Below are 16,240 nucleotides of genomic sequence, written 5' to 3' on the forward strand. Positions count from 1 at the left end.
CTGGGGTCTTAAAGGCATGAAGATAAGCAAGTGGCCATCTAGCTTGGAAGCAAAAAAGCCCAAATGGAAGAAGCATACCAGCCTGTGTGATAATAAGATGTCAAAGGCATCAGGTTTCAGGCATCAAAGAACAAAAAATCATATTGAGAATGAGGGGCAGTGTGGAGTGGAGACCCAAAGCCCATCTATAGGCAACTGGACATCCCTTACAGAAGGGTCTCGGGGAGGAGACAAGCTAGTCAGGGTGCAGTATAGCACCAATGAAACATACAATTTTCCTACAGTTCTTTAATGTCTCCGTTTCCCTGCCCCCACTATCATGATCCCAACTCTACCTTACCTTAGAAATCTGGCTAGACCAGAGGATGTACATTGGTACAGATAAGAGCTGGAAACCCAGGAATCCAGGACAGATAAATCCCTCAGGCCCAATAATGAGAGTAGTGATATCAGGAGGGGAAGGGGAAGGTGGGGTAGAAAGGGGGAACCGATCACAATCATCTACATATAACCCCCTCCCTTGGGGATGGAAAACAGAAACGTGGATGAAGGGAGACATTGGACAGTGTAAGACATGAAAAAAAAATCTTTATAACTTATCTTGAGGGAGGGGGGAGGGAGGGAGGGGGTAGGGAATGAAGAGCTGATACCAAGGGCTCAAGTAGAAAATATTTTGAGAATGATGATGGCAACAAATGTACAAATATGCTTGACATAATGGATGGATGGATGGATTGTGGTAAGAGTTGTATGAGCCTCCAATAAAATGATTTTTTTTAAAAGATTATGACCTCGGAAACCCCATGGGGAAGTTCAACTCTGAGCTGTAAGGTCACTTTGAGTCAGAATTGACTCCGGCAGTGAACCCCAGATGGAAGAAAACGGACTGAGGAGTTACAGCTTAAGGGACACTGAATGTGTTTGGGATGATGAAAACCTCATGAGAATGGATTGTAGTGGTGGTTACACAACACAGTGAATGTAACATCACTGAATTGGGCATTTAAAAATTGTAAAAATTATCTCATTATTACATATAGCTTACCATAATAATATTTTCTATTTTTCATAAATTTGTTGACTGTATTTCTGCTCTTACAGACTACCCTTTTGCACCTTTCCCACTTATCTATCACTGTCTTTGAGCTTTTTTAGTATGAGCTAATGAAACAATTTTTAATATTTTGGTATCCTATTTGCTGAAAGGGCTCTTCTGGGTCTTTCAATTTTTATTATTTTAAACTCACATATACAGAGATGATTCAATTTTGACTGTATACTGATTTCTTCCATTGCTTTTTAAAAAAATATTATTAATTGGGAGTTAGTACATATATGAAATCATTTCGTCGTTCAATCACATCAAGCAGAATTGTACCATTGCTACCACAATCAGTTTCCAAGCATTCTTTTTCTTCCTGGACTCCTTGACATTGTCTCCCTTTTACCACCCCCACACCCACCCACACCACTTAGAAAATCCTTCCGTATGCAGAAACTTTAAAAATATCAATTCTGTGTTTATATAAGTTTTTTTTATTTTTAAATGTTTACCTCTTTATCTGGAATTAATGTTCATAATGATGTATAGGTCTATTTCCCCCAGTTATTAGCTAATAATCAAATTCATTGCTGGATATTTATCATATTGTGTATTATAGATATAATATTTATGCTTTCTCTTTATTTTTATAGTTGAAATGATTGTAGTTTGTACAGACAAATCCACGTTTCTCCCTAGGTAACTTTAGAATGCCTCTGGGGGGTTACTAAACAAACTTCGTTGGTCATATTTATTTTCCAGTGTAACGTTTTTTGCCACTTTTTTGTCATGGGAATTTTTCCCCTTAATATTCAAGCCACATTAGTTACAAAACTATGGCTAGAATAAGCTTTGAGTTACATTTCAAATAAAATTTGTCGAGTATCATAATCAGCTCAATATGATACTGTTAGAGCATTTGGAAAGTACACCAAGTGATAAGCAGAGGGATCACCATGTTTTACACCTGTAATTAATAAATAACAGCCACATAAATAATGTTCACACCATGCTTCTAAGAAAGCAACAGTAAGGGAAATGTATGTTTTGTGAAAACTGTAACACATGTGCTATTTGTGTGAAAGTCTGGAATGTTGCATCCAAAGCATCACTTTGTTAGTAACCATATCAATTGTTCGGTGATCACAAAGTGATTGTAGACATGTTACATCATAACACAATGGGCACTTTATAGAGTCACAATTCCATTATAGGGCACTTGGGTAGGTGTGTTATACTGCTGTACAAAACATATCACTTTTTCTCATTTTAGACGGTAGGAAGTGAGTACCCACAGTAGTATTTTGGGTGCAGAACTCTGATTATTAAGGATAAGTTTCTGTTTTTTATTTGTTTTGTGGGACTAGACCTGCTCTGCAATTGATGCTCTTTTCTTTAACATTTTCTTTTCTTTTAAAAAATTATTTTAAAACCGATGATTTGAGAGTAAATTATTTACACAATGTCCTAACACCTCTAAATGCTTTAGTGTGTCATTTCTATCAACAAGGATATTCTCCTACATAATGACACAATCATCAAAATCTGTATGCCACATAAATACATTGCTGCCATCTAATGCATAGTCTCAAGTTAAAGTTTGTTAATTGTCCCAATACTGCTCTTACAGTAAGTGGACTCTGTCCAGAGTCAGGTGTTCTATTTTGCTGTCATAGGTCTTTAGTTTCCTTTCATCTGAAATAATTGCTCCATCTTTCCTGGTCTTCTATGATCTTGGAAATTTAAAAGATTTGGGTTTGTGTTTTGGTTGAATTATTACGGAACTGTATTTTTCTCATTGAATCACACCATGTAGAGAAATACTAAAAACTAGATTTTCATTTGCTTCATCCTTCAATTTATAAAGAAATAAAAAATAAATAACCTGCTTAAAATGGGACAAATCCATCAAAATCTTAAGAAGAGGTGAATTGGTCAGAAGGCTGGTGTATCAGTTAGCTATTACTACCTAACTGATTCAACAAACCATTTCAAAACGTATCACTTATAAAAGCAGCACCACTATTTTTAAGTTCACAGTTTGCGGGGGTTGGCAATTTAGGTTGTATACAACTGGAAAGTTTGACTGCCCTGGCCTGAGTGCACCTGACCTCAGTTGGGTTTTCTCAAATCTGTGGTCAGCTGGCGACTCAGCATAAGTGTGGACCGCTGGACTTGCTCATTCTTGAGAATCAAAGCTTCTAAGAGAACCTTCCAGGAAATACAGGCACTTTTGGACACCCTATCACAGAAAAGAGACATTATCATGTATGCCTCACTCTAACGGCCAAAGTCATAGGTCAAACAAGTTCAAACTTTATATAACTTACAATTCCTGTAAACGGGGCAAACGTGTGCTTTGGAAGGGTTAATTTTGGGTCCAAGAAGCATCAGAGGATGGGTAGGACTGAGAATCTACTTCAAGAAGGTTGTTCCATTTATGCCTACTGCATTGGTTCTCTTTGAGCTTTCTCTCACCTATGTGATTTCTCATCCTCCATGGACTTTCTGCTCAGCTGGAGCTCCTCCCGGCATAGCGATGTCATAGTGATCATACTTCTTAAGTGTGGCTAGCTTCCAAGACCGAAGACACAAGTACCAGTCTTGAAAAGTTGGGTCCAGACCCTAGCACAACTTCACTTTGGCCATACTTAGTCACACAATTGAAACAGATTCAAAAGGAGGGGCACAGACATCACCCCCATTTATCAATGGAGTTGTGTCCAATACTTTGTAGCTGCATTTAATCTATCACAGTCTGTTCTACAGCCACACAATATTTATATTCTTCCCACATACAAAATGCATTAACACCAGGTCCTGTAATCCCTCAAAGTCTCATCCCATTATAGGATTTGGACTTAAGTCGAAAGCTCCAGATCTTAAATTCAAGACTCAGATTCAGATACAGATAAGCCTACAGCAGTTTCATTCCATATATAGATATAGATATCCTTTAACTCAGAAACATTTTCTTTGGTGTGATGTATGTTTGCTCATTTTTTTCACTGGATTGTCTGGGGTACTTTTTCCTTTTGAGATGTACAGTTTTCTTTCTTTTTTTTTAAACGTTTTATTAGGGGCTCATACAACTCTTATCACAATCCATACATACATCAATTGTGTAAAGCACATTTGTACATTCATTGCCCTCATCCTTCTCAAAACATTTGTTCTCCACCCAAGCCCCTGGCATCAGATCCTCATTTTTCCCCCTCCTTCCCTGTTCCCCCTTCCCTCATGAACCCTTGATAATTTATAAAATGTACAGTTTTCAATATATTTTAGAAATTTGTACTTTGTTCAAAATTGTCTCCAGTTTCTCAGTTCTCATTTTACTCTTTTAAAGAAGTCTTTCTCTGTGCATAAGTGCTTAGTTTCAGGGGGTCCCATTTATCTGGTTCATATTCTGTTGTTTGTGAATTTTTCATTATGTTTAATAGTGTATTTGTGTTACGTATAAGAATCTCTACGATTCTCCCTCATTTTTCATTGATGATATTTTTAGTTCTAGGTTTTAGTTAGGTCTTTGATCTATCTTGATTTGCTTTTCTCTATGGTTTGAGAGGTGGGTCCTTTTTTATTGTTCTACCAAAAGATGCCCAATTTTGCCAGCATCATTTGTGAAAGCCACCACTTGTTAAGAAAACCAAAAAGGAAGGACATGCTCAGCCGATCTTTAAGCTCAATTAATTCAAGGAAAATTTCAAGCCTTGAGTTACAATATTGAACAATTCTATGGACAAAATACTGAATGATGCAGGAAGCATCTAAAGAAGATGGAAAGAATAAACAGTCATTGTATCAATAAGAACTACTCAATATCCCACCCTTCCAGTAGGTAGCATGTGAGCAAGAACCAGTGGTACTGCAGAAGAAGTTCAAGCTGCACTGAAAGGATCAACCTAAAACAAGGCTCCAGGAACTGATGAAATACCAATCTAAATGTTTCAACAAGCTGATGAAGTACTGAGACCACTCACTTGCTTATGCTAATAAATATCGAAGACAGCTACCGGGCCAACAGCCAAGAGATCATATTTTTACCCATTCCAGAGAACGGTGACCCAACAGAATGCTCAAACTGTAGAACAATATCATTGATATGACATTCAAGTAAAATTTTGCTGAAGATCATCCAACAGTTGCAGCAATACAATGGCAGGGAGCTGGCAGACATTCAGGCCAGATTCAGAAAAGAATGTGGAACAAGGAATATGATTGCTGATGTAAGAGGAATTTGGATTGAAAGCAGAGAATACCAGAAAGATATTTACTTGTTTTTTTATTGACTACGCAAATGCATTTGAATATGTGGCTCACAGTAAAATATGGAACATACCCTTGAGAAGAATGGGAATTCCACACACTCCATTGTACTTGTGCAGAAGTTGTACGTGGATCAAGAGGCAGTGGTGTGAACAGAACAAGAGAATAGTGCATGGTTTAAAATCACAAGAGGTGTGCACCAAGGTTGTATCTTTTCACCATACTTATTCAATCTGTATGCTGATCAAATCATCAGAGAAGCTGGATTGTATGAAGAAGGATGTGGCATCAAGATTGGAAGACTTGTTAACAACCTGTAAGAAGCAGATGACACAATCTCGCTTGCTGTAAGTAAGGAGGAACTGAAGCACTTGGTGATGAAGATCAAGGATTGCTGCCTTCAATCTGGTTTATGACTCTGTGAAGAAAAACAAAATCCTCACAACTAGAAAAATAGGTACCATCATGAGAAATGGAGAAAAGGTTGAAGCTGTCAAAGGTTTTGTCTTGCTCATGGAAGCAGCAGCCAAGAGATCAAATAACACATTGTGCTAGGTAAGTCTTGGCAAAGACCTCTTTAAAGTATTGAAAAACAAGGATGTTTCTTTGAGGATGACCCAACCCACAGCATTTTCAATGGCCTCATATGCATATAAAAGTTGGACATTGAATAAGGAAGACCAAAGAAGAATTCATGCATTTGAGTTAGGATGTTGGAGAATAAGATTGAAAGTGCCATGAACTGCTAAAAGGACAAACAGAATCTGTCTTGGAAGAAGTATGTCCAGCCTGATCCTTAGAGGCAAAGAGGGTAAGATTTTGCCTTACATACTTTGGGTGTGTTGTCAGGAGAGACCAGTTCCTGGAGAAGGACAGCAAGCTTGGTAAGGTGGAGGGGCAGTGAAAAAGAGGAAAGCCCTCAATGAGATGGAGTCACACCATGCCCACAATAATGGGCTCAGGCATGGGAACAGTGTCAGGGATGGTGCAGGACCATGCAGTGTTTCAGTCTGTTGTGCATAGGGTTGCAATGGGTCAGAACAGATTCTATGGCACCTAACAACAACAACAACAACAACAAAAGTTTAAAACAATATTTTCTATATTTATATTGCCTCTCCACATTGAAGTTCTTTAAATAAATCATTTATTCTCTCCTTTATTTTTGTCATTATCACTTACAGATTGACATTTCTAGTTACATGTTTTCAGGCAGTCAACAAATACTTAAAGAGATGCTTATGATCATTAGTGAGACAACAGTCTGATATTTTACCCCAGCAATAATAGCAATGATATAAAAAAATTATAAATAACAAATGCTTCCAAGAGTGTGGTAAGAATGGAATTTTCATTCACTATTGGTGGAATTGTAAAATATCACAACCACTGTGGGAAGCAATATGAGGGTTCCTTTAAAAGTTAAATATATATACAAAAAAGTTAGCTACAGAGATACCATATGATTCAGTAATCCTACTCCTATATATCTACTCTAGAGAAATAAGGCCATCACACACACACACTCTCTCTCTCTCTAACAAAAAAATTGGAAGCAACTTAAATGCCCATTAACTGATGAATAAACAAATAAACCATGATGCATGGAATAATATGCAATATTAAAGAATAATGATGAATCCATGTAACATCTCACAACATAGATGAACCTGTAAGTCAGTATCTTGAGTGAAATTAGTCACAAAGGGACAAATATTGCATGAGACTACTATTATGAAAAGTCAAGGAAAAGCTTACTTACAGAAAAGAATATTATTTGACAGTTACCAGGGATAGGGGAGGACGAGAAAATCACTAACTAGATAATAGACATGCTTAGGGGAAGGGGAAAGCAGTCCGCAATAAGGGGGAGGTCAACACATTCCCAAGACAAAGGAAGATATTAGGAGATATGAAAGAATAAAAGGCAACCACAACAATATGCTAAAATAAGAGCAATTACATTCAATAATTTACAAGTGGATACATAGGTAGATATGTAAGCTGAACAAGTATGAGATGGTATATGAGAGTACACCATATGTAGGTTTGGCAGAGAATATCTCTACATATGTCCTTGTGTGTGCTGCACTGACATAGCAGAGCACACAACTGTATGCACATTTCTTAGCCATAGCCGAAGACTATGATGGACTAAGTCACTGGGCTTGAAACATCGTCTTGAAACCATATGGGCTTAGGACCATCGTCTCAGGAGACAGGTAGGTTATTTGGCATAACATATTCCATTAATACAATGCTCTACATCCTGTTTGATGAATAGCAACTGGAATCTTAAAAGCTTGTGAGTGGCTATCTAAGATGCAATGATTGGTCTCTTCCCATCTGCACCAAAAAGAGTGAAGAATATCAAAGTATCAAGGAAACAATTAGTCCAAAGGACTAATGGATCACACAAACCACACCATCCACTAGCCTGAGACCTGAAGAACTAGATGGTGCCTGGATACCACTACCAAGCACTTTGATATGGGTCACAGTGGACATTTATTTATTTTGATCAAAAGTTGAAATTGGGAGTTCAGGATGGACTCAACTGGACAGTTTGTGTCTGACACAGTTATTGTCCGCTGAAGTCACTGGGGCTGAGTATCAAATTCTAATGCAGTATAACCATTCTCTTGCCACATATGGTGTCTTGGCCTCTAAGGCCTTTTCATGCGTTTTGTCTTCTCACAACATAGGGCTTCTAACAGTGAGTGTCCCAAGACATGAAGTAAAAGCTGTCAAGCTCTTAAGAGCCAATCTCAAACTGTCAAACTGCTAAGACCTGGATCTAGAAACAGGCAGGGCATCATTTCCACCATATTCTACCCATCAAAGCAGTCACAGAGCCCCCATAGTTTCCAGAGGAAGAGACATAGACTCCACTTCTCAGTAGGAGTGTGAAAGGTTTTGTGACCATTTAAAATGGGTCGTGGCGATGAACCAACCAACTGTTCTCTTTACTGTAATAAACGAGGGTATTTGAAATCAGAAGAATAGAATAGATAACATCTAGTTTCCTTCACTGATGTAGTACCTTGGTCTCACTTCCTTCTCTAATTCTCAGCTTCTTATTTGTAAATACTGCAAGCCCTGAGTATTTCAAATTTTCATACTTAATATTTATGACTACATTTATATTAGAATCATCCTGAAGGTTCGTGACATTAAGCAATTTTTCATTTGGTTGAGACAGCCATTGGAATCATGTGTATTGTGTGACTAGTGAGCCTAATCAAATTATCAGTAGCTATGAGAGTAAATCAAAGAGAATTGCTACTAGGTTCCAGTTCATTCAAGTATGACTTCATTTCAAACAAAGCAGATCATAAGTGGATGGCTGCAGACATTCTCTCTCAGTAATAGAGAATACACTGACCTCATTATTATTGTCATTAGAATACCTTTAAAAAAAGTTCACATCGATGCACCAGAAGAAGGGTGTGAAGTTATCAGGAGGGTGGTTTGAATAAGCCGGCCTGGGCACCAGAGGTAGTTCAGTACAGAGGCGAGATAACAATGAATATATACTTGAAGGCAGTCACCAGCAATAACTTGTGTTGACATGACACACTGGTTTGGATCAAGGACTCTCTGCAGCTGAATCCAACAAAGTCAAACAGTTGTGCTTGCGTATTGCCAGTTTATGGACATGCTGTCTCCTGGCTCGATTGCCTCGAAGAAAATGAAATCCCAAGCTAAGTTAGAACATGAATACATTCAGTATGTATTAAAAGCAGGTTTTTAAGAGGGTAGGCATTGACAAAATAACTCCTGTGAGTAAATGAGTCAAAGGGAAGTTTCAGGACAATCTTTCATTTGTTCTGTGTTTCAAGAAGTTTTTGATGCAAACTACTGCATACCCTGTAGCTGCCAGGCAAGGTCAGGAAATTGCAGTGGTCCCCTCCTTGGTGACTTCCACTCTGAAGAAAGTGAAGAAACCTCTCTGTGTGAGCACTGCAGAGCCACAGAGGCCCACATGGTAGGCTGACTTGGGTTTGGGAGGCAGAATCCTGGTGTGGTCAAGCGGGGCAAAGCAGCAGTCACATTGATGCAGCAGGTCATCGTACTGAAGCTTATCGTTGAAGATCTGCAGAAAAAGAATTCTGACTGGGGAAGCTGAAGAACATTGAACTGATTTGCCAGAACCAGGTGAGAAACAGCCCTGTGCTGCAGAGGATTGTGGACATCCTCTATGTCTGTAAAGCTTAATGATGGCAGAGGTAGTTAGTTTATTGTGCCAACCTGGCCGATAAACACATGTGCGGTTAATTGAAGGGCAGAGAGATAAATGGTTCAGTGACCCTCACCTTTCTAGTTCTCAGGTCTCTTGCTTTGTGATGGTTGGACCAGGATGCAGCTGCCTTAGCCAGTTCCCTGCTTCAGCTGGCAAGGCTCACTTCCTGCAAGACATCCCCAAAGAGAAGCCACATGGACCTACCCCGATGCAGCCCTGGGTGCTGGAGCAACCGTGAGGAGATCCCTGCCAGCGCTGAGATGCTTACACATTCACTGACTCAGCTTTCCTCCTGTAGTCGGCATCATAATGTGTGTTTTGTGAGACGGAGGAAGACTTTGTGGATTGGTGTTGAGCACACGGGTTAATGGATCAATGTTGGATTTGTGGGCTTGGGCAGCACTGGGTTGGGATGTTTTCTTGATGCACACTTCCTTTTATATAAAACTCTCTCTTATACATGAGTTTCTGTGGATTTGTTTCTCTAATGTACCCAGACGAACACAACAGATGCAGGAGGAGCAGGAAGAATATGAACAGCCTGGACCTGCAGAGCATCATCTGAATTCTTCTCTCCAAACATGTGCTTACGTGTAAAATACTCCCTTTCGTGATTTATAGAAGACTCGTTGCTTTCTTTTCCTGAGCAAAAAGTTCCTCTTCTTGAAGTGCACGTTGCAGAAGTCCACCTCCTTTTCCCCTCAGTTTGAGTTAGGAGCTTCTACCGCTAGCAGGGGCACGTGAGCATCTGGCTCACCCAGAGAACAGAGACTGACCATGGGACTCAGCATGCGGTTGTTGGAGACGGTGCCCACAGAGAAACGTAAGGACTGAGTTCAATTTTAAGCTAATGGGATATCTTGACTGAGAACGTTTAATAAATAAATAATGCCAGGCGAGTATTTAAAATATGCTTCCATATTCAAAATCACAGCGTGTAACGCGACAGGAGATTTTGTGCATTTAGACATTGTTTGGGAAGGAAGGTCTGGATTTTGAAGCCTGTTTGGAATCTGCTGTCCATCGATCTTGTAGAGCCACTGGACACCTTGGGGGCCTTGCCATCGACCCAGCATTAACATCTTGAAGAGTTGCTTTGACCAAAAAAAAGAGTTGCTCTGTAAAGATATTTAGTGTCACTGACCAAATATGCATCCCTGACAAAAACAAAAATCAAGAAGCATTGTTGCCTGCTAGCAGAGAGCTTGCGTCTCTGCCTTGAGGCGTCTCGGAGGTAAAAAGCTTGCTTTACCGTGAGCATTTCTTCCTCATGAGTTCCTCCATTACCCCCACATTTCTATGTCTTGTGCTCTTTTTGGAAATAAGGTATGTCCAGTTTGTCCATCTAATCAACTCCTCTAGGATTTGAGTAGGTGCCAGGTTTCATTTTGCTGTCCTTTAAGTTTACACTTAATCTGTTTCTCTTCTTTGCTCCCCTTGCACCCTGGGGGCTTGTCTCGGTTGGCTCCTTCGAGTGTGCTGCTTAGAGTGGAAACAGCAGACAGGTGATGCTGTGGCAACTTCTTTCTGGGCCTCTGGACTTCCATCACGACCTGGAGCTCTGCAAGGCCCGAGTGATTTGGGGTACCTGCTGGCCACAGGTCTCTACGGGTATTGGAATACCTTGTCAGTGCATTACTCTCTTTGGAGATTAAAAAAAAATGTTAGCGTGGTACTAAATGTTCTTTTCCCTGTGCAGAGAATGCAGAACTGTGCCTGACATAGTTCCTCATATTTAAAACCTCTCATTCCTTAACTCCTTTATTTGTTTTGCCCACAGCCTATTCCATGTCTTTGGCGGAATTCTATAAACCGTGTGTCACCCACTCCTGAGATACCTCAGCCCTAGGTGTGTAGGTATTGATTTGTGTCTGGTGCTAGCTTGTCCTCCACTGTGTGTAAAAAACAGGTAATTCATGATCAAATTGTCATGTAATGCATGCTCTGTGTGGAATTTGGAGGACAAACACAGATTCCGGGATTAGCAATGCCAAAAAAGAAAAAGAAGGGAAGAAAAGACAAGTAATTAGTCCTTGTTCAAATGACAGTGGTGTTGATTCATTTTTGAGAGCGCTCAGAGTTTTACTGCCCTAAAGTTTCCGTTTATTGGGAGCCCATTTTCCACCTGGTCTTTCTTGACAAAGTTTTCATTTTTTCGGGAAGAAAAAAAAAAGTCCAATCAAAACAGTGGCCTCCCAGGGCATCTGGGGGGCCAGCTGAATTGAAGCACAGAGCCCGGCTCAGAAGGTCATTGTGACATTTGGTGAAGAATCTCACTCACTGTCACTGAGTTCCGTCTGACTCATAGTGACTCTGTAGGACTCCTTTGGGAAAGATTGCAAAGAGATCATCTTGATAGTTTCTTGAAAAACACAGGATAGTCATAAAGAACTTTGAAGAAAATTGAAAACCGCACTGATGAGAAGGCCAGGAAGATTGCACTGAATAAATTTCCCCCCAGCATGACAATGTACCTGCCTATTCTTTGAAGATAGCAAGGTTAGCCCACGAAAATCTCACTGGGAAACCTTACTCCATCTCCCCTACAATTCTACTCTTCTTTCATTCCTCCTACTCAAAGAACATTTCAAAGGAACATGTTCTGAATACTTCAGGAATGCCAAAACTACCCTTTTGGCATGGTGTAAATAGAAAAATGTAGAATTCTGGAGGAAGGACTCACGAAATGCAAACAATGCCTTCAGAAACGTACTGAAGTATGTGGAGGAGCTGTTGAAGAACAATAGCATCACATTTTGATACTATTTGGTGGCATAGTAATTACGTTTTGAACTGCTAATGCAAGATCAGTAGTTTGAAACCACCAGTCACTCTGCAGAAGAAAGAGGAGGCTTTCTACTCCCATAAAGAGTTATAGTCTCAGAAACCCAAAGGGGCAATTTTACCCTGTCCTATAGGAATTTATTAGATGACTTTGAGGTTTGTTTGTTTGATTATTGTTGGCATTGAATTTGTTTTACTATTTTTATAGCAATCCTTTTTACTTACCCTGGAGTGTATCTCAATTGAGTTTTGTTTGCTCATTGATGTTACTTACACAGTAATTTTCATGAAATTATTTAGCACTTTCACTTCTAAGGGGAAAAAGCCCTTTACTAATGCTTGCTGCTATTATTGGTGATGGAAGAAAAGTAAACATTATTGCTCTTTAAAGTTTTTAACAAATAAGGTAGAAGAATGTTTAATTTTTTATTGTGTTTAATTCTGTGACAGGAATTAGTATACCACCAAATTCAAGATTTTATTTCTCATAATAAGATATCTACTTTTCTATTTTCAACTATGGAATCCCCAGCATTTTACACATTTCTATTTTGAAAGTCAATATCTACTTTAGTGATAATATCTACTTCACAGAGCTGTTAAAATGATAAATGATCATGCATATCAAGGTAGTCAACAGACTTAAAATAGCACTGCTTCACTAGACTTGAGTTCTTGAGGTGAAGTATCAATAGATTTAATTTTATATCACTAGCACATAACACAGTGCCGGTTACATATTAGTTTAGCTTTGCTGGCATCAACTGACAGTAATACAATTCAAATTAGCGTGAGCAAAATTCGATTTTTTTCTCTCTGTGTCCTGGGAACTGTGACCACAGTGAAAGAGCAGTTGACCAGAGAGGCTCAAATCTGCCAGGAGCTGCACTGTTCACTTATTTTCCTTGGCAAAATACATTTTCTCCTGCAACAACTGGATTTTGCCAACAATTCTTCAAAGATTTTTATCTCACAACATCCAATTCCCCTTTTATCAATTCCAAAACCTGGATTGTATTTGTTAATCTCAGGTGATCGTGTCAGTACCAATAAAGTGTGAACTGGAGGTAAGGAGTTTTACCTTTTTTTTTTTTAAGTCTAACATTTTCTTTCTTTTTTTAAAAAATCATTTTATTGGGGGCTCTTACAGCTCTTATCAAAATCCATATGTACATCCATTGTGTCAGGCATAACTGTACATATGTTGCCATCATAATTTTCAAAACATTTTCATTCTACTTGAACCCTTGGTATCGGCTCATTGCCCCCTCCCTCCCTCATGATTTCTTGATAATTTATGTTATTATTTTTTCATGTCTTTCAAAACCGCTGTCTCCCTTCACCCACTTTTCTGTTGTCCATCCCCCTGCGAGGGGGTTATATATCAATCATTTGGATCAATCCCTCCTTTCTCCCCCGACTTTCCTCTTGCCCTTCTGGTATCACAACTCTCTTTACTGTTCCTGAGGGGCTGTCTGGTCTGGATTCCTTGTGTGGCAAGCTCTTATCTGTACCAGTGTACATGCTCTGATTTAGCCAGATTTGTAAGGTAGAATTGGGGTCATGTGAGTGTGTGTCTGTGTGTGGGAGGCATTAATAACTAGAGAAAAGTTGTATGTTTCATCAGTGCTATACTGTGCCCTGACTGGCTCATCTCTTCCTTGTGACCCTTCTGTAAGGGGATGTCCAATTGTCCACAGATGGGTTTTGGGTCCACTCCACCATCCTCCTAATTCACCAATATGGTTTTTTGCTTTGGGTCTTTGATGTCTAATGTCTGATGTCTAATACCTGATACCATCAACACCTCATGATCACAGAGGGCTTTGTTGCTTCTCAGCTAGATGACCGTTTGTTTATCTTCAAGCCTTTAAGACCCCAGACACTATATCTTTGGATAGCCAGGCACCATCAGCTTTCTTCACATTTGGTTATGCACCCATTTTTTTTCTTCAGTGATCGATCATGTCAGGGAAGGTGAGCATCACAGAATACTAGGTTATTAGAACAAAATGTTGCATTGAGGGAATACTTGATTAGAGGCCCAATATCCATTGGCTGCCTTAATACTTAACAAATAAATATATGTACATAGATCTATTCCCCTATCATTATATATAAATGTATTTACATATGTACATGCCTGTATTTAGACCTCTATAAATGTCCTTTGTAGGAGTTTTACTATTGGTACAGCTGTGTTCATATACTCATAAACTAATACCCATAAAGTAATCCACTATGTGCAGAGGGTCATAGTGGACTCCCAGACTTGTCTCAAAGAAGAGGCAATGTAAGTTACAAGAGAATAATGATGAGGAGGTGATTTATTAGGTAGACAGTCCCATAAAATTTTAATAATTTTGATATTTGATTGAAAGTTGTTTACCAAATATCTGTCCAAAAATATAGGTGTCACAGTGATATCAAAGCCCATTCAAGCTTTAGCTATGATTCTGGTTAGACATTATCACAATTACCACAAAACCATCTCTTTTGACCACGGGAACTATTGTATTAGCTGCTGTTCTTTTGACCTACAAATTATGTGAGCAAGTTATGGGAAAGACCAAGCATTTGAGATTCTCCTCTGATATGTTTGCAAGGAACGATTGGCCAGCGTATGCCATCAAAATTTAAGTAATCGTATCAGATTCTGAAATCTATTATCCTATTCTCTACTGGAATACCTCTGCCAGGCTATTAGGACTGTCAGCTAATAAGATTCTGCTATTTTAGTCACAAACTGCTTGTTTGAACATTTTTCAAGAGAAAATATAGTAATCATCTACTAACCAATAATTACAAAACATCACTGACCCAGCAGTGTTTTATTCTTTTCATGAGTAAGGCCTCCAGGAGGAGTTGAACTCAACTCCAAGACCATTATCAACAGCAACTCTAAAGTTCCCGCGTTCATTTTTCTCTGCGGCCTCTGACTATGTCCCCCAGAAATATTTGTTAAGATTCTCCCAAGAACCCCAAAGAGCAAGATTCTATATATATATAATTTTAATGCAAAATGATAAGCCCAATGATAGATGAAGAAGATCTTAGGGGGAAAGGGGACCAATATTTCAGTATCCTTGAAATCTGGAAAGATTTCTTCCAGATAACACTTGAATTGCCATCTCAGTCAGTCCAAGAGACCAAAAGAGAAAAGAACAATACTCAAAGAATGAATGCCTAGAGAGGAGCAACATGGAAAGAGCGAGAAACTCAAAATGCTTTCATGCCCCCTGAATCATAAAGCACAAACAAGTGAGTGGTAAGACATGAAAGCACTGAAGAAAACAGGAGTCACAGTATGAAGAACCCGTGATATCATATTAAAGAAGTTATATGTTATCTTGAAGGAATTAGGAGTCATTGAAGAATTTTGCTGTGAAGAGCTATGGTCTAATTTTTATTGATAAAGTGAAAGATGGATCTTGCAGTTCCTAAGAATGATTATTGAATAAATGGTGTGGATCTCTGGTCTCCGCTAGTTATCCCAAGGCCAAATGCCACAAGGCAGAGATCAGACAAGCCTCCACCCTCCGTCTTTCTTTAGCTAATCTGACACCAAGCATTCCTCCCAGAACATCCTACTTTTCTGCTGGGTCTGATAATTCATTACAATGGCCACACAGAACTCACAGACAAAACTCACAATTATGGGGGGTCTATGAGAGAAGCTGGCAGCTTACCGTAAGTCAGGATCAGTAAACAGTAGAAATAGAGTCAGTGGTCCACAACAATATCGCATCTCAGCCAGCAGCCAGGACTCTCTCTCTGGTCCTCCACGTCTTAGCCACACGATTCCTTGGCCTCTAGCCTTGCTATCAGAAAGAGTGTATTGTAAAGTGGATTACTACAGATATGTAACAGGTTAAAATGTAACACCCTAACATTTGATCTCC

At 39.2% G+C, this 16,240-nt stretch overlaps 1 pseudogene; it reads left to right on the forward strand.

Annotated features, from left to right (window-relative positions):
- Window positions 1-7,502: 7,502 nt before the first annotated feature.
- On the forward strand, window positions 7,503-9,529 carry LOC115869866 (annotated as a pseudogene).
- The last annotated feature ends 6,711 nt before the right edge of the window (window positions 9,530-16,240 follow it).

The sequence above is a fragment of the Echinops telfairi genome, unplaced genomic scaffold (assembly GCF_000313985.2).
Source record: "Echinops telfairi isolate 266 unplaced genomic scaffold, ASM31398v2 ScPeMD7_1;HRSCAF=3_0, whole genome shotgun sequence".
In the NCBI taxonomy this organism is placed as follows: Eukaryota; Metazoa; Chordata; class Mammalia; order Afrosoricida; family Tenrecidae; genus Echinops; species Echinops telfairi.